This window comes from Suricata suricatta, chromosome X, assembly GCF_006229205.1.
Source record: "Suricata suricatta isolate VVHF042 chromosome X, meerkat_22Aug2017_6uvM2_HiC, whole genome shotgun sequence".
Lineage (NCBI taxonomy): Eukaryota > Metazoa > Chordata > Mammalia > Carnivora > Herpestidae > Suricata > Suricata suricatta.
In genome coordinates this window covers 50,580,562-50,601,383 of record NC_043717.1, presented here as the reverse complement: position 1 = coordinate 50,601,383, position 20,822 = coordinate 50,580,562, and the positions used below count along the sequence as shown (strand labels likewise).

The following is a 20,822-nucleotide window of genomic DNA, read 5'->3' as shown; positions in this document are numbered from 1 at the left end:
GTGGACAAAAATTCAAGGAACCATGGTTTTCTCAAGCAAAACAAAACAAAACAAAAAACAATGGGGGTCAGAAAACAGTAGAAAAGCTATTTAAAGTGCTAAACAAATATAGTGTAAACCAAGACTTCTATATGTAGTGAAATAATCATCAGAAATAAAGGTGACATAAAGTCATTTTCAGATGAAGGAACACTATGAGAATTCATCACCAGCTGATCTTCTTTAAATGAAATTCTTCTAAGTGAAGGGATATCACAGGGAAAATTAGATCTTTAAGAATGATGGAAGAGTGACAGAAATAGTAAATATATGGTAAATATTAAAAATTATACTGTCTTTAAAATCCGTATGAATAATGGAAGCAAAGCCCCTGATGTGGTATGTAGAATTTTCAAAGTATGTAGATGTAATACATATATTAATGATAAAGATAAGTGGAACAGGGTAAACAGATCCATACAATTGTAAGACATCTATATTTTGCTTGATGTAATGCAATATTAGACACTGCAATATTAAGTATGTGACTTATCATCATTAGAGCAAGTACCAACATACCAATATGAGATATAGGAAAACTCCAATAGATAAATTAAAACGGCCTAATAAAAACGCTTACATTCCAGGTGCGCCTGGGTGGCTCAGTCGGTTAAGCCACTGACTTCAGCTCAGGTCAAGATCTCACAGTTCATGAGTTCAAACCCCATGTTGGGCTCTGTGCTTACAGGTCAGAGCCTGGAGTCTGCTTCAGATTCTGTGTCTCCCTCTCTCTCACTGCCTCTCCCCCACTCATGTGCTCGCTCACTCCTCTCTCTCTCTCTCTCTCTCTCAAAAATAAATGTTAAAAAATTTAAAAACACTTATATTGCAAAAGGAAGCAAGAATGGAAAACAAATGAACACAGAATAAGGGGACAATCAGAAAACAAATAATAAAATGGTAGAATATAACCCAGCCAGGGGCGCCTGGGTGGCTCAGTCGGTTAAGCGTCCGGCTTCAGCTCAGGTCATGATCTCACAGTTCATGGGTTCAAGCCCCAAGTGGGGCGCTGTGCTGACAGCTAGCTCAGAGCCTGGAGCCTGTTTCAGATTCTGTCTCCCTCTCTCTCTGACCCTCCCCTGCTCCCGCTGTCTCTGTCTGTCTCTCAAAAAAAAAATAATAAAATAAAAAGAATATAACTCAGCCATACCAATAATTACATTGAATGTAAATTGTCTAAATATACCTAATAAAAGACAGAGATTGTCAAACTGGTAAAAAAAGAAAACCTACATGTTGTCTACAAGAAATCCACTTTAAATATGAGTTAAAAATAAGAGAATAATTATATACCATGTAAATTCTAATTCAAATAAAGCTAAAGTAGCTACATTAAAAGACAAAGTAGACTTCAGAACAAGGAATATTACCAGGGACAATAAATAGGGATATTACATAGTGATAAAAGGATCAACTCACAAAAAGCCATAATAATCCTGAATATGCAAGATGCAAACAACAGAGTTTCAGGGTACATGAAACAAAAAGTGATACAACTGAAAAGGAGAAATAAGAAAATTGATAACCATAGTTAGAGATTTTAAGACTATTTTCTTGGCAATCAATAAAACAAGTAGACAGAAAATTGGTAAGGATATAGAACTATACAACTCTATTAACCAACTTTATTTAATTGACATTTGTAGAACACTTCACCCAGCAAGTGCAAATACATAGTCTTTACAAGTACACAAGTAATGTTCCCCAAGTGAGACCACATTCTGGTCTGTAAAACAAACTTACAAAGGTGATTTTTTGTTTTTTATTTTTGTTTTTTTTATCATGGTTTAAAAAAATCCACATAGGAACAGGAGGTAGCAGGCTTCGAGGTCAGTGATGATGCTGTGCTGGAAGTGGAGAAGAATTTCTGTAGGGAGGGGTATGTAGTCAAAATGAAGATGAGACAGGAGATCACATTGTGAAGCAAGGTGAGGACTCAGTTGATTTCCTTGAAATTAAAATACTCTTTGTTTTCTCATATTTATATAAATGCACACAAAGACTTCAACAGGCATTCTCTTTAAATTTGAGGATTTTTCATTTTCATTTTTTATAATTTTTTAATGTTTATTATTATTGAGACAGAAACAGAGCATGAGTGGGAGAGGGGCAGAGAGAGAGGGAGACACAGAATCTAAAGCAGGCTCTAGACTCCAAGCTGTCAGCTCAGGGCCTGATGCGGGGCTCGAACCCCTGAGATCATGACCTGAGCCAAAGTTGGACATTTAACCAACTAAGCCACCCAGGCACCTTGATTTTTCATTTTTAATGCTGTGTTTTTGTTTAATAGTAAATATCCTCTTTGTTTAATAGTAAATGTCTGCTTGTCTAAATGGGTCCCAAACAGTGAGGGAGTCTCTATATGTTTCTTTTTAAGTTTGTATTTAAAATCCAGTTAGTTAACATATAGTGTAATATTAGTTTCGGGTGTACAAGATAGTAATTTAACACTTCCACACAATACCCAATGCTCATCAAGACAGTGTACTGCTTAACCCCCATCACATATTTGACCCATCTCCCCACCACCTCCCCTCTGGTAACCATCAGTTTTTTCTATATACTTAAGAGTATGTTTCTGGGTTTGCCACTCTCTCTCTCTTTTTCCCTATGATCATTTGTTTTGTTTCTTAAATTCTACACAAAAGTTAAATCATATGGTATTTGTCTTTCTCTGACTGACTTATTTTGCTTAGCATATTCTCTGGCTCCATCCACGTCATTGCAGATGGAAAGATTTCATTATTTTCTGTGGCTGAATAATATTCCATTGTGTGTGTATGTATATATATGTATATGTGTATATATATGTATATGTGTGTGTATATATATATATACCACTTATTTATACATTCATCAGTCAATGGACATTTGGGCTGTTTCCATAATTTGGTTATTTTTAAAGTTTCATTATTAAAAGTGGTCAAGTATGAAAAAAAACCCACATAACATAAAATCTACCATCCTAACCATTTTTAAGTGTACAGTTCAATAGTGTTGTTTATTCATATTGTAGGGAATGGATTTTAAGTTTCTTATCCTGTAAATCCAAAGTTCTATACCCATTATACCCATTAACCAATTCCTCCTTTCCTCCTTCCTCCCCAGCCCCTGGTAGTTACATTCCATTTTTTGTTTCTATAAATTTGAATACCTTAGATACCTCATATGAGTGGAATCATACAGAGTTTGACTTTTGATGCCAGTGTTTGACTGGTTTATTCCACTTAGCATAATGTCCTTAAGGTCCATCAATGTTGAAGCATGTGGCAAGAGAATTTCTTTGCATTTTTTTTCTTTTTTAAGATGATGGCTCAGCTAAGTGAATTTATAGCACATGACAAGCTCCAGACTCAAAATGTATTTAAGCAATGGGTCCAAATCAGTGAGGTAATATGTAACATTAATGAATGCAAATTTGCACCATTTACTTTTCAACAATACCACCACTACTAACAACTATAAAAAGAGCTGTGTTTATTGAACATTTACTGTGTACTATATTCTAAGCCAATAATCTTATATGCTTCAGTTTGTTCAATTGTCTCAATAGTTCTATAAAATATGTACTCAATTATTTGGAACTCTAGTTTATAAATGTGGAAACCAAAGCTTAGTGAGTAATACCTTCAATACATTATAGGTGGTTAAATATCTGCACAGAGATTCAAATCTAGCTCATTTGCTTGTAAGCCTAGTTTTTGTATGATACTGTTTTTCAAAAAATCAGTTGAACAAATGAATCCAATGTGGTGAGATCATCACATAACAAATTACAGCTCTGAAACTTTGATTTTTACCACATTTAAATATAAGCAAGGGGACTACAAATCCAACACAGTGTTAGTGCCATAGGGTTTTCTTACTTTTAAAGGCTAGATAATATTCCATTGTATGTATGCATATATATATATATATATATATATACACACATATATATGTGTGTGTGCATGTGTATGTGTATGTATATATATATATATATATAATGTATGTATATATATATATATACACACACACACCTACCATATTTGATTTATCTATTCAACTGTCAGTGGACATTTGGGCCATTTCACCTTTTGGTTATTGTGAATAATGCTGCTATGAATGTGGATGTGCAGATATCCCTGAAATGCTGCTTTTGATTCTTTTGGTTATACATCCAGAAGTGGAATTGCTGTTATCATATGGTAGCTCTATTTCTTAATTTATAAAGAAAACTCCATACTGTTTTCCATATTGGTTGCACTATTTTACACTACCACAGTGCACAAGAGTTCCATTCTCTCTACATCTTTACCAATACTTAATATTTTTTATTTTTTTATCATAGCCATCCTAATAGGTATGGAAAAAAGGGTTTTTTTTTTTTAGGAATTAAAACCACACAATATATGGTCAATAACCACAGTGCAATTAAATTAGAAATTAAAAACAAAGATCTGAAAAAACCCTCCAAATATCTGGAAGTTAAACAACACACATCTACATAAACCTATAAGTACAAGGAGAATTCTCAAGTACAAAGTATAAAATATTTTGAATCTAATAAAAATGAAAATTCAATATATTAAAATTTATGGGATGTAGTTAGAAGAGTGTGATCAAGGAAAATTATATATTAAATGCTTATATTAGAAGAGAAGAAAGGACTACAATTAGTAACTAACCTCCAAATTAAAACACTACAGAAAGAAAGCAAATTAAACAAGCAAGAAGGAAGGACACAGATAATACCAGACACTGATGCAATTGTTTGTCTCTTTTATTGTTTTTAAAACCAAAATCCAGTCCTTTGAAAGGATCAATAAAAGTGACAAACTTATATAGCGAGACTGAGCAAGAAAATACAAAAGAAGACACAAATTACCAATATCAGAAATTAAAAAAAGGAGGCATTACTATTGACATTAAACAGATAATAAGGGAAAAACTACTACAAATAACTCTATGCCTTTAAGTTTGACAACTTAAACAAGATGAACCAATTCCTTAAAAAAAAAGAAAAAACCCCAGAAACTATTAAAGCTGACTGAAAAAAGAAACAGATAACTCAAATAGTCACACATTTATTTTAAATTTTTATTTTTTTTTTAAAACCTTTCAACAAGAATAACTCTAAGCCCAAATGGCTTTACTGGTGAATTCTAACAAACATTTAAGGAAGAACTAATACCAGTTTCACACAAATGTCCAAGAAATAAAAGAGAAGGGAAAACTTCCCAACTCATTTTATATGAGGCTACTATCATCTTGATACCAAAGCCAAGACGTTACAAGAAGGAAACTGCTTCACCAATATCACCTATAAACATAGATGTAAAAATCTTCAATATAATATTCAAATGTCAATGTAATTCACCATATCAACAGAATAAAGGAGGAAAACCAGATGATCATCTCCACAGGCCCACAAAAAAAAGCATTTGACAAATATCAACATCTATTCTTGAAAAAGAAGATTAAGCAAACTAGTACTAAAAAGAGACAGCAGGCCTGAAATGAGTCACTTATGCTAAACTCCACCAAAACTTAATACCTAACATAATTGCACCTTCAGCTTTTCCTGGAAATGTGACTTTTCACCAGGTAACCTGGAATTTCTGGGTCAGCATTAGAAGGTAATCCACTGATAGGATTCTCCTTAGGGAGGATAACCTTGCCTAAAACAAAGTATTCTTTGCTAATAATTAATTTTATCCTGTTCCCTCTCTTCCTTTAAAAAAAACTTTCCTTTTCTGGGGCACCTGGGTGGCTCAGTTGGTTAAGCATCCAACTTCGGCTCAGGTCATGATCTCACAGTCCATGAGTTTGAGCCCCGCTTCAGACCCTGTGCTGACAGCTAGCTTAGAGCCTGGAGCCTGCTTCAGAGTCTGTATCTCCCTCTCTCTGCCCTTCTCCTGCTCACTCTCTCAAAATAAAATAAAGACATAAAAAAAAACTTTTCTTTTCTGCAACTTGATGGAGCTCCTTTATATTCACTAGATGTGATGTTGATAATTAATGAATTGTTAAATAGAGACAATGTGATCTTTAATTTTACTCCGTTGAATTTTTGTCACTTACCAATAGAATAGAATAGAATAGAATAGAATAGAAAAAATTTCTTCAATCCGATAAAGAGCATCTATTAAAAATCTAGAGTGAAAAAGATACTTAATGGTGATATATTTACTAATTCCCCCATAAGATCAAGAAGAAAAAAAGGATATGCATTTGCACCATTCCTATTCAACAGCTATAGCAGTGGTTAGGGGATATTTATAGCATTAAATATTAAGCATATTAGAAAACACAGAAGGTTTAATTGAATAGCATCCAACTTAATAAAACTAAAAAAAATAGCAAATGGGGTTTAAAGTAGGCAAAATTAAAGAAATAATTATGATAACAGAAATCAATGAATAAAAATTTTTAAATGTTAGTTGACAAAGTTACATTAGTTTCAGGTTACAGGATAGTGATTCCACAAGCCTATACATGATGCTATACTCACCACAAGTATAGCTATCATCTGTCATTATACAGCACTAATACTATTGACTCTATTCACTATGCCATACCTTCTACTCCATGACTTATTTATTCTATAACTGGAAGCCTTTATCTCCCACTCCCTGTCACCTATTTTCCCATCTTCTTAACTACTCTTCTTTGGCAACCACTGGCTAGTTCTCTGTATTTATGGGTCTGTTTCTGCTCTTTGTTTGTTCATTTGTTTTGTTTTTTAGATTCCACATCTAAGTGAAATCATACAGTATTTGTCTTTCTCTGACTGGTTTCACACAGCATAATACCTTCTAGGTCCATTCATGCTGTTGCAAATTGTAAGATCGCATTCATTTTTACAGCTAAATAATATTCCATTGCACACATATATCACACTATTCCCCCCCCCCACTTATTTATTATATTTGGACCTTGAAGAAACATATACCATCTGATATACCACTATTCAGGAAAAATCTATTCTAGTTTTTGAGAAGGATATGTGTCACAAACTATCATGCATCTAGTCTCCAAAACATTACTAAGAATTTATCAACACGGTAGGCTCTGGGGACCCTGGGTCCAACTCCTAATTTCAGCTCAGGTCATAATCTCACAGTTATTGAGTTTGAGCCCCATATCAGGACAGTGTGGCAGATGCTTAGGATTCTTTCTCCCCCTGTCTCTCTGCCACTCCCCTGCTCTCTCTCCTTTTCTCTCAAAAATAAATATAAACTTAAAAAAAAGTGTAGGCTCTGATCTATGGGATCCTTAGCCTTGAGCGTTTGAATGTTTTGATAACTAGAGAGCAATTTCTGTGGATGAATTTAATTCCCAGATGTTTTCCTTCTGGAATGGGCTAACAGTTTTGAAGTTATCTAGTCTATTGCAAGAATATTCAATTCTTAAGCTTTGTGATCTATTCTGTCTTTGGAAAACTTGGTAAACAAGTAATTAATTTTCTGTTCAATAAGGATGAATTTATCAGAACACACCAAATATTAATTACAACAAAAAGCAGTATATATAATGTGTATGTGCCATGTTCACTTTAATGACTACTTCCTAAGCTAGTAACTACTATGGAGACTATTTCCAGATCATTATGACCCAAGCAGAGTTGCAGTCGACTCCTTAATACAACTCTTGCTTAAAAATAAAAAGGGATAAATGAACAAATACATACTCATACATGACTAACTTTTCAAGAAGCTACTCTTTGTGGAAGTATACAGGAAAGGGGACTTTCAGGAAGCTGTTGATGGGAACTGGGAGGTTTATGGCTATGGCTTTGGAAAGCACCCCAGTGATTATAGGAAGACATTTGTAAGAGTACATTGTGCATCATCAAAGGATGATTCTCTGAAAGAAGTGGGCATTTCTCAATTAACTTAATTGTGAAGCTTTCAGTAGTGGAGGGCTAATAAGACCCAAAGAAAAGAACCATCTTCACAATGGCTTAAGAAAGGTGACTGTGCTATTTGGCTCATGATAAATGGTCCAAAAGCCTTTGGTGGTGATATGGACAAGAAAAATATTAACGCACAAACCACATAACACCATTAAACTCAAAAAAAATTTAATTTTTTAAAGTTTTTATTTAAATCCCAGTTAGTTAACATACAGTGTAATATTAATTTCAGGTGTACAAAATAGTGATTCAATACTTCCATACATCACCCAGTGCTCATCACAGCAAGTGCACCCCTTAATCCCCAAGACCTATTTAACCCATCCCTTCATCTACCTCCCCTCTGGTAATCATCAGTTTTTTCTCTACAGTTAAGAGTCTAGTCTGTTTCTTGGCTTTCCTCTCTTTTTCCCCCGTGTTCATTTGTTTTGTTTCTTAAATTCCACATCTGTGTGAAATCATATGGTATTGTCTTTCTCTGAGTGACTTATTTCACTTAACATGATACTCTCTTGAACCTCCATGTCCTTGCAAATGACATTCTTTTTTATTACTGAGTAATTTTCCATTATATATGTATATATATATCACCTCTTTCTTACCCATTCATCAGTCGATGGACATTTGGGTTCTTTCCATAATCTGGCTATGGTTGACAATGCAACTATAAACATTGGTATGCATGCATGTATCCCTTCAAATCAGTATTTTTGTATCCTTTGGGTAAATACCCAAGGATTTGTGCAACTGCTGTATCATAGGGTAATTCTATTTTTCAGTTTTTGAGGAACCTCCATATTCTTTTCCAGAGCGGTTATACCAGTTTGCATTCCCACCAGCACTGTAAGAGGATTCCTCCTTCTCCACATCCTTGCCAACATGTGGTGTTTCCTATGTTGTTCATGTTAGCCATTCTGCCTGCTGAGAGGTGATGCAGCATTGTAGTATTGATTTGTACTTCAGTGATGATGAGTGATGTTGAGCATCTTTTTATGTGTCTGTTGGTCATTAGCATGTCTTTTTTCAAAAAATGTCTATTCATGTCTTCTGCCCATTTCATAATTGGATTATTTGATTTTTGGGGTGTTGGGTTTGATAGGTTCTTTATAGGTTTTGGATACAAACCCTTTATCAAATATGTCATTTGCAGATATTTTCTCCCATTCTGAAGGTTGCCTTTCAGTTTGGTTAATTGTTTCTTTCACTGTGCAGAAGCCTTTTATTTTGATGAAGTTCCAATAGTTCATTTTTGCTTGAGTTCCCCTTGCCTCAGGACACATGTCTGGAAAGAAGTTGCTACAGCTAATGTCAATGCGGTTACTGCCCATCTGTCCTTTCCATGAATTTCCTCTTCTTTTCATGGTAGGGTTCCTCTATTTGAAGAAGTTATGCTCTAGTTTTCACTGATAAACCTTTAAGGACTAGACCTGTCATTTGAGGACCAGCATTTTAGCTATTGTGACAACTGAATGAACATCTGGCACCACACTCTCATGAAGTGAGATTTCACTGGTGAGGTGGTGGTTTCTCTAGAAATGGGAGGTGGCTGAATGCTTCACTGAAAAGCCATCATCATAATCATTTTCATCTTTAGCAAGCTGAAAACTCATGTAAGGTTCTCCTTTCTCCATGTGAGTCTGTCTGTGCAGACTTTCATCCTCTAAAGAAGTTTCTGCATGACTTTTTGCATTTATATAAGCAAGGTATGTGGGGAAATTATGATAGGCCTTCAGAAATTCATTGTTCTCTATCTTTTCTGCTTCAGATTTGTTTAAACATTCTTGTTTTCCTTCATCAGAGATCTTGCCACATGCTACCAATAATCTTGCCAATCTCCCATAAGTTTAGGTCAGGGTTAGAAGCTTTTACTTGGTCCCAGACCTTTCTACTCTATCTCATATAGGGCATCAATAACTTATCTGGTGGCTTTGGGGGCTCTAGAATCGTAATACTAGAGGATGCAGTGACCCAGCTGTTGGTGCCTGACTTACCTCCCAGCCTGCAGCTATAGACAAGTTGACTGTATGGATTATATCCCACAAACCCTGGTGTGTTGGGCAATTGTGCTGTGGGAGCTGGGTTGGGAGGTGGGGTATAAGATGGTCTTTTTGGCATTTTGGAGATTAGGTTCTCAGTTCCTTAAGAATGAATCTGAAACACCTTGGGCAGAAAATAATACCCACAGATCTGGTCTCATTTCCATAATATCGTCTTTATCCATTCATCTACCCATGGACACTTGAGTTGTTTTCATATCTTGGCTATAATGAGCAATGGTGCAATAAACATAGGGGTGTATATATCTTTTTGAATTAGTATTTTCATTTTCTTTGGGCAATACCAAGTAATGGAATTACTGGATCATATGGTAATTGTAGTTTAATTTTTTGAAGAAATTGCATGCTGTTTTCCACAGTGGCTACACCAATTTGCATTTCTACCATCAGTGAATGAGGGTTCCTTTTTCTCTACATCCTTGCTTACACTTCTTATTTCTTGTCATTTTGATACTAGCCATTTTGACAGGTGTGAAATGATATCTCATTGTGATTTAGATTTTCATTTCCCTGATGATTAGTGATGTTGAACATCTTTTCTTGTGTCTGTCTGCCATCTCCTCCATGTATTCTTTAGAAAAATGTCTATTCAGTTTCTTTGCCCATTTTAAAATCAGATTATTTAAGTTTTTTGGTGTTGAGTTATGTAACTTCTTTATATAATTTGGATATTAACGCCTTATCAGATATGTCATTTCCAAATATCTTCTCCCATTCAATAGGTTTCCTTTTCATTTTGTTGATGACTTCCTTTGCTGCACAAAACCTATTTATTTTGGTGTGGTCCCAATAGTTTATTTTTGCTTTGGTTTTCCCTGCTTGAGAATATATGTATAGGAAAATGTTGCTAAGGCCAATGTCAAAGAACTTACTGCATGTGTTTTCTTCTAGGAATTTTACAGTTTCAGGTCTCATATTTAGGTCCTTAATCCATCTTGGGTTTATTTTTCTGTACAGTATAAAAAAGTGATACAGTTTCTTTTTTCATTTTTCTTTTTTATATAGCTATCTAGTTTTCCCAGCACCATTTATTGAAGAGGCTATTTTGCCCATTGCACATTTTTGTTTTTGTTGTAATTGACCATATAAGCATGGGTCAATTTCTGGGCTTTCAATTCAGTTCCATTGAGAAATCAATGCTTTATTTTATTATTAAGAAAAGTTGATGAAATAAAATGTTGGTTCTGTGGAAGTATGAACATAATTGATAAGCCTCTAGTTATACAAATCAATAAATAAAAGCAAGAAACACATTGCCAATATGAGAAATGAAAGCGGAGTTAACACAACCGTGAAGACATTAAAAAGACAAAAAGGGAATAGTATAAAGAATTTTATGCCCACAAATGTGACACTTAGTTTTAATAGACCAGTTCTCTAAAAGATTCAAAATAACAAAAGCCATTCAAGAAGAAATAAATAAATTTGAACAGTTCTACATCTATGAAATACATTTAATTTGTAGTTATAAGTCCTCCAACAAAGAAAACAAAGAATTTTACTGGAGAATTCTAATAAATATTTAAAGAAGAATTAAAGTGTAATAAACTCAGCCAATTTAAATGAGCAATTTGATGAAGTCTGACATATATGATTACCTTCCCATAAGAAAATCAGGAAATGTATGTCTGAGAGTTAATACACATTCAGTAGCACTACCTTACACAAAGCAATAAAGTGGCTAGGGAAAGTGTCATAAATATTTTTCATTATGGTCCATTGATCAAAAGTCACAAAATGTAGACCCTTTCATTTACTAAAGCACTCCCAATACTGGGCAATTTCCAACACAACACACATACTTTTTGAGCATCTATTAAGTACACAAGACTTAACTGCCTTGTTAACTGCCTTGTTCTTGCCTCCAAAGAACAGTATAGTTGTGAGAGTAAAACTTGTAGTATCAAATGACGCCTCAGAAAAGTATAGTTTAAAGGTTTAAATATTGGATAGGAATTAAAAAGCAAGAAGATAATGCTATGTACTTCCATTCACATCTTAACAGCTATTTCATATTAGTAAGACAATATGCTTGCTGTCCCCCAAACCTCAAGAGCTCATTCTTACAGTCGTGTCATGGTAAAAGACACTGCTTCTGTCTGGAATGCCCTTCCCCCTCTTTTCCATCAAGTCATATCCCTTAATGCTTTGAAAATGCTACTCAAGGCTCTTCTTTTCCAGGATGGATTCACTAACTGATTAATTCATTTGCTCATTCAGAAATATTTATCAAGCACCTAATATATTTAGGTACTGTGGATACAGCAGCAAACAAAATAAAATACCACCTCTCAAAGACCTGTCACTTTAAGGGGAGAATATGCAATAAACAAATAAATGAAAACAATGTAAACTAGTGGATAAAGGATATGAAGGGGAAAAAAAAAGCAGGAAAGGACATTAAACAAAGAAAGTGGGCAGGAAATTTTTGTGTGCTATAAAGTGTGGTCTGGATGGATATTTGTGATTTGAGGAAAGACCCAAAAGAAGTGAGGAAGAAAACCATATGGTGCCTATTTGTGGAGGTGGAGAAAGACATTCCAGGCAGAGGGATCAGAAAATGGAAAGACCCCAAGGCACATTTGGTCTGCTTGATACTAAGAGTAAGGGATGGAGTGGTAGAAAATGTGGTCAAAAAGGTAGCTTTCTGTAAGGCATGTTAAGGACTGTTTTGATAAGAAGCCAATGGGAGCAGAAGAGCAACATGATTTGACTTACACTTTAAAAGGACCATATGGCTATTGTGTGGAGATAAGAATAAAATAGGATTCAAGGGTAGAAACAGAAAGGCCAGTTAAGAGGGTATTGAAATAATCTAGTTCAGAGATGATGGTGGTTTGTATCAGGGTAGTAGTAGTGGAGGGGATGAGAAGCAGCTTCGATATATTTAAAATTCTGAACTGATAAAAGTGCTAAAGGTGGCTGTGGGGTGCGAGAGAAAAAGAACTACAGGTATAAATGCTGGAGGAATGTCTTTTTGTAGGCAAAGGATGATGGAATCTAGTGCATAAGTGGAGGGGTTGATTTTAGATAAAAGCATGAACAGTTTATCTATAATAACAGGAGAGAAGATAAAGAAAATAGACACAGATCCAAGTGGGTGAATAGGTATAGAGTAGGAACCTTTGGAAGTCCACAGCTGATTTGCTTTCTCTTTTCTTGTGAAAGGAGAAGCATGGAATTGAGAGTAAAGAGGAAAGCTGTGATAGAGAGTTAACGAGAAAAAAAGAGTCCAGGAAACAGTCATCTACGGATATCCATTCTAACCAAACTGACCCAGATCCAGCTATTCACATCACCAAATCTTAGCAACTCCACATCAATTTCCACTCAGCTGGATTCGTTTTACTTAGTGGGTATATGTTCAACTATGCTCTTTATTTTTTCTGATTCCTTCAATAAATCCTCACCCAATGGGAGTAACTCTATAGTTAAGAGAATATATTAAGAGAATAATAGATACAAACTATCCATTCAATTGTGAGGAGAAACCTCTACACCAAGAGGTATGGGTGTGTTTTATCTACTATCTCTGTCATACCTCTTGAATCTGGCCACTTCTCTCAATCCCCACTGCCATTGCCACTGCCACTGCCATAGTTCAGGCCTTCATCATTTCTCACTTGGGCCACTGCACAGCCTCCCAACTCATCTCTTGACCTTTCCTCTCACTGCTCTCCAGTCCACTGTCCACACCACTGCTGATATGTAGAGTTCATTCAACTCCCCTGCTTAAAACCCTTCATTATTATTCCTCTCCATTTTTTCTTCAAGTTAAGGACCTGTAGACATTTCCAGCTGAATCTGTCACCCCAACACCTCCTCTTGCCTCACATCCTACACCCTAGTCATACCAAATTACATTTGATCCCTCAATACATCAGATCCTTCAATTCCCCAATGCCTTTGTACATCCTGTTTCCTCTACCAGAAATGAGCATCTGCCCTTTGTCAACAAGGTGTTTTTACTAACCACTAGAGACTTAACTCAAATATCACCTTTTCAGTGGCACCACAGGCAGAGGTCACCTCTTTTCTGTGCTTACATGCCTCCCCCTTGGCACTCATCTTACTATATCAAAAGTATTTATGTATTTAACTTCCCCACTAGATATATTATTCATCTTTTATTACAACCACTAAGACAGTGCCTCGCACATAGTGTATCAACAAATGTTTATTGAATTAGTTGATTATAGAATTGAAAACCTTAGAAACAGCAATAAAACAAAAATATAAATTGACAGATGAAATACAAATGGAAATTGTTAACACACCCAAACAAGATATATTTCTACAAAATGTTTAAGGAATAGAAAAAAAAAAAAAGAAAATCTCAGCAATCTTAAAGGTTTAACTTTTGACAAAGATAATAAAATGAGACCTGACAGATAATGCATAGCACAGCAAACATCCCTCTTTTTTTCACCAATTATACATAGTAACAGATGGAATATGGTTTTACTCAAGTGTTTTTAAAGCAGATATTGGCTCTAGAAAACAAGTTATCTGTAGTCTTCTCAGAATAGTAGAAATGTCCCAAAGTATAGTATATTATGCACAATAAAGAACAAATGCTGTCATATTTGTGGCTTTGCAGTTTACAAAGCACTTTCATATGCATTATCTCATTTAATCCCCACAATAATCCTGTCAGGGAAGTATTAATGTCTTCCTTTTACAGATGAAGAAACTGACTCAGAGAAACACTAATCCAGGATCACATAGTAAAAGAGTTAGAGGTAGAGCTAGGGTTCTAACACATGTCCTTCTGACTATAAATCTATTATTCACTGCACAGGCTGAGTTTAGATTTTCATGGCTTCCCAACAAGTACACTAAAGGGAAGCAAATATACAATAAATATTCAACAATGAATTGTTGATGTGGTTTTTGTATTTTCTTTTTTACCCCCCCACTTGATTCTTCAGTCTCAGTACTTTCTTCTGATCTAGAAAATCTCAGAATATGACCTTATTTGAAGATAGAATCTTTATAGAAGTAATCAAGTTAAAGTAAGTTCAATAGGATGGCCCCCAATCCAATATGACTGGCATTCTTATAAAAAGGAGTAAATTTGGACAAAGAGATACACATAGAAAGGAGACAATGTGACGAAACATAGGGGGAAAATGACCATCTAAAAGCCAGTGAGAGACACCTGGTACAGATCCTTTACTTAGAAGGAATAAAGCTTGCCAATAATACCTTGATTTCTGACTTCTAGCATCCAAAACTAGGAGACAATAAACTTGTTTTTTAAGCCACCCAGTCTGTGGTACTTTCTTATGGCAGTCCTGGAAAACTCATACTGGTAAGCCTAGTAATTTTTGATTAAATGCCAGACATTGCATATTAAAAGTTGGAGGAGCTCTGGATGATATTATCTTCCTTCAGAGAAGATTTACTTTTGTTCCTGACAGGTGATGAAGGACAGATCGCCTTAATCCTGCCTGAGATTGAGCTGATTTTTTTTTTTTTTTTGCTTTACTCTTTGTGAGGAATGGTATTTTATAGTTTATCCTTTCTCCTGGAATTTAGCCCTTTGGGAATCCCAGATGAAAACCTGAAGTAATTACTAGTGTGCCTCCTCTTTGGCAGGCTGTAAACTCCAATTTCTGACTCTCCAGCATTGTGAAACTGTTGAAAGCTATGCTTAGCTACTCAGATTTGTATCTGCCACATTCTGCTTAATTTTTCAACTTCTTTGACCTATATCACTTAGAAATCAGCAAATGTCCCAAGGGAAAAGTAGTGTAAAATATTGGACTAAGTCCATTATAATTTCTTTCTCTGCATCTTAGACCCTCTAGTCCAAAATATCATGATAGCCCTGAGCTCCATTTTTGTGTTTCTACAGCCCCTGTAAGATGCTAAAACCTCTGCTCAGCTTTTTTGTCTCTTAATTGCTACTTTCAGTTTGGCTTCTCAGTCTCTCTACCACTTATATTGCCACTTATATTGGCAAATGCCTTGAAGGGAAGTGTAGCTCAAAATATTGGGCTCACCTCAATACATCTCTCTTCTCTGGGATTTAGACCTTTAGTTGCTTTGATAGCTCTTCTGATGCTTTCAAACAAGTATTTTATAATTTTATCCAGTTTTTCTAGTTCTCTTGGAGGGATATTTGGTCTGATACAGGTTAGTCTCTCAAAGTCAGAACCAAAAGTCCCCACATCCATGGGTTCTATCTACTTCCATTAATATGCTTGTCCTTGGTTCATCCATTCATTCATTCCAACATGTATTGAGCATATGGTAGTTGTCAAGAACTCTGCAAGACTGGGAAAACAAATACTCTCGTTTTAAGAAACTCACAGTAGAATCAGTGGGAGTAAGGTACAAACATAAATAGTGAAAATACAATGCTAAAATGTTTAAAACTAAGTAACTATCATTGCTGGGTGTAGGAATCAAAAAGTTATCACACGAGGCATCTGAGTCACATGGGTGGCTGAATCAGTTGAGTGTCTTGACTTTGGCTCAGGTCATCATCATATGGTTAGCGAGTTCAAGCCCAACATCAGGCTCTCTGCTCTCAGCACAGAGCCCACTTTGATTCCTGTCTCCTTCTCTCTCTGCCCCTCCCCAGTGCGTGTGCGCTCTCTCTCTCTCTCAAAAATAAATAAACATTGTTTAAAAAAAAAAGGTATCACAGAATAGAAGATATTTGGGGTGAGGTGCCTGGGTTGGATGAGCATCGATTCTTGATTTTGCCTCAGTTCATGATTTTATGGTTCATGTGATCAAGCCCTGTGTTGGATCAAGCCTCCATCGGGCTCTGTGCTGATAGTATGGAGGCTGCTTGGGAGTCTCTCTCTCCCTCTCTCTGCTCCTCCTCACTCATGTTCTCTTTCTTGTTCTCTTTCTCTCCCTCTCTCAAAATAAATAAACATTTTGAAAAAGAAGATATTTGAGGTAAGTTAAGAATAAGCCAGGAGTGCCTGGGTGGCTCAGGTAGTTAGGCAAATGACTGTTGATTTCCACTCAGGTCCTAATCTCACCGTTTGAGTTTGAGCCCCATGCTGGCTCTGCACTGAGGGCACGGAGCCTGCTTGTGATTCTGTGTCTCCCTCTCTCTCTCTCTCTCTCTCTCTCTCTCTGCCCCTCCCCTACACTCTCTCTCTCAAAATAAATAAACATTTAAAAAAAAGAATATGCCAGGTGAATAAGGAGTTGCAACAATAGAAGAAAGGTACTTCAAGAGGAGATAACACTATATGACTAAACATATGGCAGTTGGCATGGGAAAGTATAATTAGTTTGTTACTGTTGGAACTAGATGAGTGCTAGCTTACAGTAGAACATAGAAGAAATGAAGGCAGAGTTCTGATTGTGGAGGACTCTGTCTCTTCCTTAAAAGTTATTACTTAGGTAGTTAATGGATAATGATATTCTCAGAGGTAGAAATCAATCACGTTCAGTCGGATTCAGAGAGAAATCAACAACAGAAATTTAAGACTTCTCCAGTCAATGGCTTATAAATTTAAAGGCAGTATTATCATGCTTAAGCAATGTAGTAGGATTACAAAGCAATAAAGTCTTTGAGTCACCTGACTAGTTTACAAGGAAAAAAAAATTCTAAAGTATTGTAGTAGGAGTATGTGGCCAAGAATTGAAATGATTCATGTTTTATTTCCTAAGCATATAACCTCAGTTACCTATTAGAAAGTTCAGCAAGCAGCAACAAGAGTTCTAATTTTTCAGAGGCTACTTGTCAACTTTTGCCTTTAATGGCATTGCCATCAAAGAACCATCCATTAAATTTCTATTTACTTGTGAAACTGAATACCTAGCAAGTCTGACAGAATTTTCCCCTTGGATTTGAAAATCTAAGGTGCAAGACAACAAATAACTATCCTACAAAAATACCAAGACAGCAGTATAAAAACAATGAACAGCTACATAAACTGACAAGTAGAAATGTTTACATGATCTATGCCTCAGGGCACTGTCACTTCTGTGACACTCAGGTCAACAGAGTTTAATGAAGAAGATGTGATTTCTAGCTTTAATTGGCTAACAGCAGAGAAAGGGTTTGGCAGACAAAGGAGAGGGCACTTTCCCAGAAACATGGTTCAATGTGGAAATGGGTCTAGGCAAAAGGATCCTGCAAGAAAAAAAAAAAAAAAAAAAAAAAAGAAGAAGAAGCCAGAATATCTTTCTCTAAGAAGAGCAAAGTAGGGGCAACTGGGTGTCTCAGTCGGTTGAGTGTCCACCTTCACGGCTCAGGTTATGATCTCACAGTTCGTGGGTTCAAGCCCCGTGTCAGGCTCTGTGCTGACAGCTCAGAGCCTGGAGCTTACTTCAGATTCTGTGTCTCCCTCTCTTTCTGCCCTTCCCCTGATCATGCTCGGTCTCTCTCTCTCAAAAACAAATAAACATTAAAAAAAGTTTTTTTCTTTTTTAAAGAAAGCAAAGTCATGGATTGGGCTAAAAGAAGAGGTGAGGAAAAAGAAGTGGGTTATGAAAGCACAAAGTGTGCTCTCATACTCATTTCAGGCCCAAGGCCTCAGTCCCTTTTATCTCTATTTTTGCTTGCAAGTTACAATTCTGTAACTTAACATGAAAGATCCCAAACCACTACTAATCAATCCTTTATCCAACCCCGCCCCCCCCCAAAGGCCTCAACACTCTACAAGCATTTAAACAAATCATATCTAGCAATCAATTCACAAATGAATCATTTAGATAGCACAGTACCTAGCCACTGCATACCACCATTTCCTGATAGCGAGAAGGAAAATACTGGATCTTCTGCCATTTCAATTAGATTTCTGATATCTGAATCTAAATACCTAAGTTAGAATTTGGCCATAATGCCAGTGCTAGACCTCATAAACAGTCCAAAACATTCAAAGTTTAGAGTCAGCAAGACCCTAGTTACAAACATCTCCAAAAGACTAACAACAATCTGGATTTCTATTCTTGCCAGGGGAGGAGGTGGAGAGCTAAGAAAATTAGGTGAAAGAAAGCAGGAAAGGTTGAATCTCTGAAAAAAACCAACTTCCTTAAGATTACATAATACTGCTCCAAAGTAACTGAACTCCTAAGCAGAAAAATTTCAAACACATTCCAACTTGCCTCTAATTAAGATAGTTTTGGGAGGTTCCAAAATTATAGCTATCAAACATGAAACCTAAAGAATTTACCAAGATTAAAAAGATTACGAACTTTAACTCAGGAAAAAACAGGTTATTTGGAATACACTCATAATAATGCCAATTTGTTGACCTTTATACAATTGCTACATAATTTTAGATACAATTGTTAGTGATAAACAAGTGAATGACAATAGGGTAGCCCATGTACAAAATATATAATTAGATATGATTCTTATTCATAGTTCAAATCAAGTGTCTGATACACTTCATATTTCACCAGAGAAGTATAAGAATATACTGTAACCATAACCTATTTTAAAACACAGCAAGAAATGCAGGTAGGACATATGATAATGTGAAATGTCTAACAGGCAAAAATTTTTCTAGCATGTAGAAGCAAGCTGGGTACTCATATGAGGTATGTATTTTGAAATGTTTATGGATGGTTAACCAGCAAGGCTAATTTAACACCTACACATCAACTGCAAGGAGACAGAGCTGTGAAATATATGCATTTACTGCTCAGTAACAGTAAGAGGACCATCGCAGCACTGGCCTAAGAATGCTAGTTGTAATTAAATTAGATGAAATTTCACAATTTAAAGGATATGCAATCTCCTTCCCTGAGAACTTTAATTTACATAAGCTGACTGGAAGGCTCTCAAAAAGGAAATTGCAAAGAAGGCGAAAACAGTAGGCATCCAAAGAGATAGCTATAAAAAAGTTTTTTTATAATCTTGGATTTTAAAATTTTATAACAATAGCAATAGCATTTACTGAGTAATTCACTCTGGGTCAGGAACCGTGCTACCTGCTTAATGTGTTTTATCTCATTTAATCCTCAGAACAATCCTATAAAGTTAGTCCTGTTATCAGCAGTATTACTTTATTTATACATGAGGAAATGGAAGCTCAGGTTAAATAACCAACCTCAAATCACACATCTAGAAAAGAGTAGAGATAAGATTCAAATATGAGTCTGACTCTCATGTTCGTATACAGCACACTATGATGTAACAGAGACATAACCAATAATAACTACAAAAGAGTAACATGCACGTGCAACACTAAAAAAGCCAAGGTTCAGAATAACCTGAGTCTTAGAAAGAGGTATTCTGAGGATAATAAAAGGGTATTTAAAATTTTCATCAGAGGACCTCAAGGGTGTCATGCTAAGTGAAAAAGTCAGACAGAGAAGGACAGATACCATGTGTTTGCACGCATATGTCTAACAGCAGAAACCTAACAGAGGACCATAGGGAGGGGAAGGGGGAAAGAGAGTTGGGGAGAGAGAGGGACACAAATCATGAGAGACTACTGAATACTGAAAGGGGGGAAGGGGGTGATGGTCATGGAGGGGGACACTTGTGGGGAGAAGTACTGCGTGTTATATGGAAACCAATTTGACAATAAATTATTAAAAATTTAAAAAATTTTTAAATAATAAAAAAATAAATAAAAATAAAATTTCCATCAGAAATAAAAAGAACTGTAATGTTAAGTGACAAGAAGAAAAAATCAACAAAATTCCTTCTTTATGTCCATGAATCTACTGTTAATAAAATTGTAAGACCAAGAAAGGGTACAACAAATTTTAGTGGGAAAAAACTGAAAACAGATACATAAGAAGAGACTAAGAAGCAGTTTTCGTAGAATAATCACATTCCAGGACACCGGAAAGATTTTGGGCTAAACTTTCCAAACTGCTGTCTAGACAGAATTGTG

General features: G+C 35.7%; 1 protein-coding gene and 1 pseudogene across 6 annotated transcripts in view; both read right to left on the bottom strand.

The window, feature by feature from the left end:
* EDA (ectodysplasin A) overlaps nucleotides 1–20,822 on the bottom strand; it is a 477,575-nt gene that overhangs the window by 353,834 nt on the left and 102,919 nt on the right. The gene's annotated exons all lie outside the window — the stretch shown is intronic.
* On the bottom strand, nucleotides 9,254–10,051 carry LOC115284269 (annotated as a pseudogene).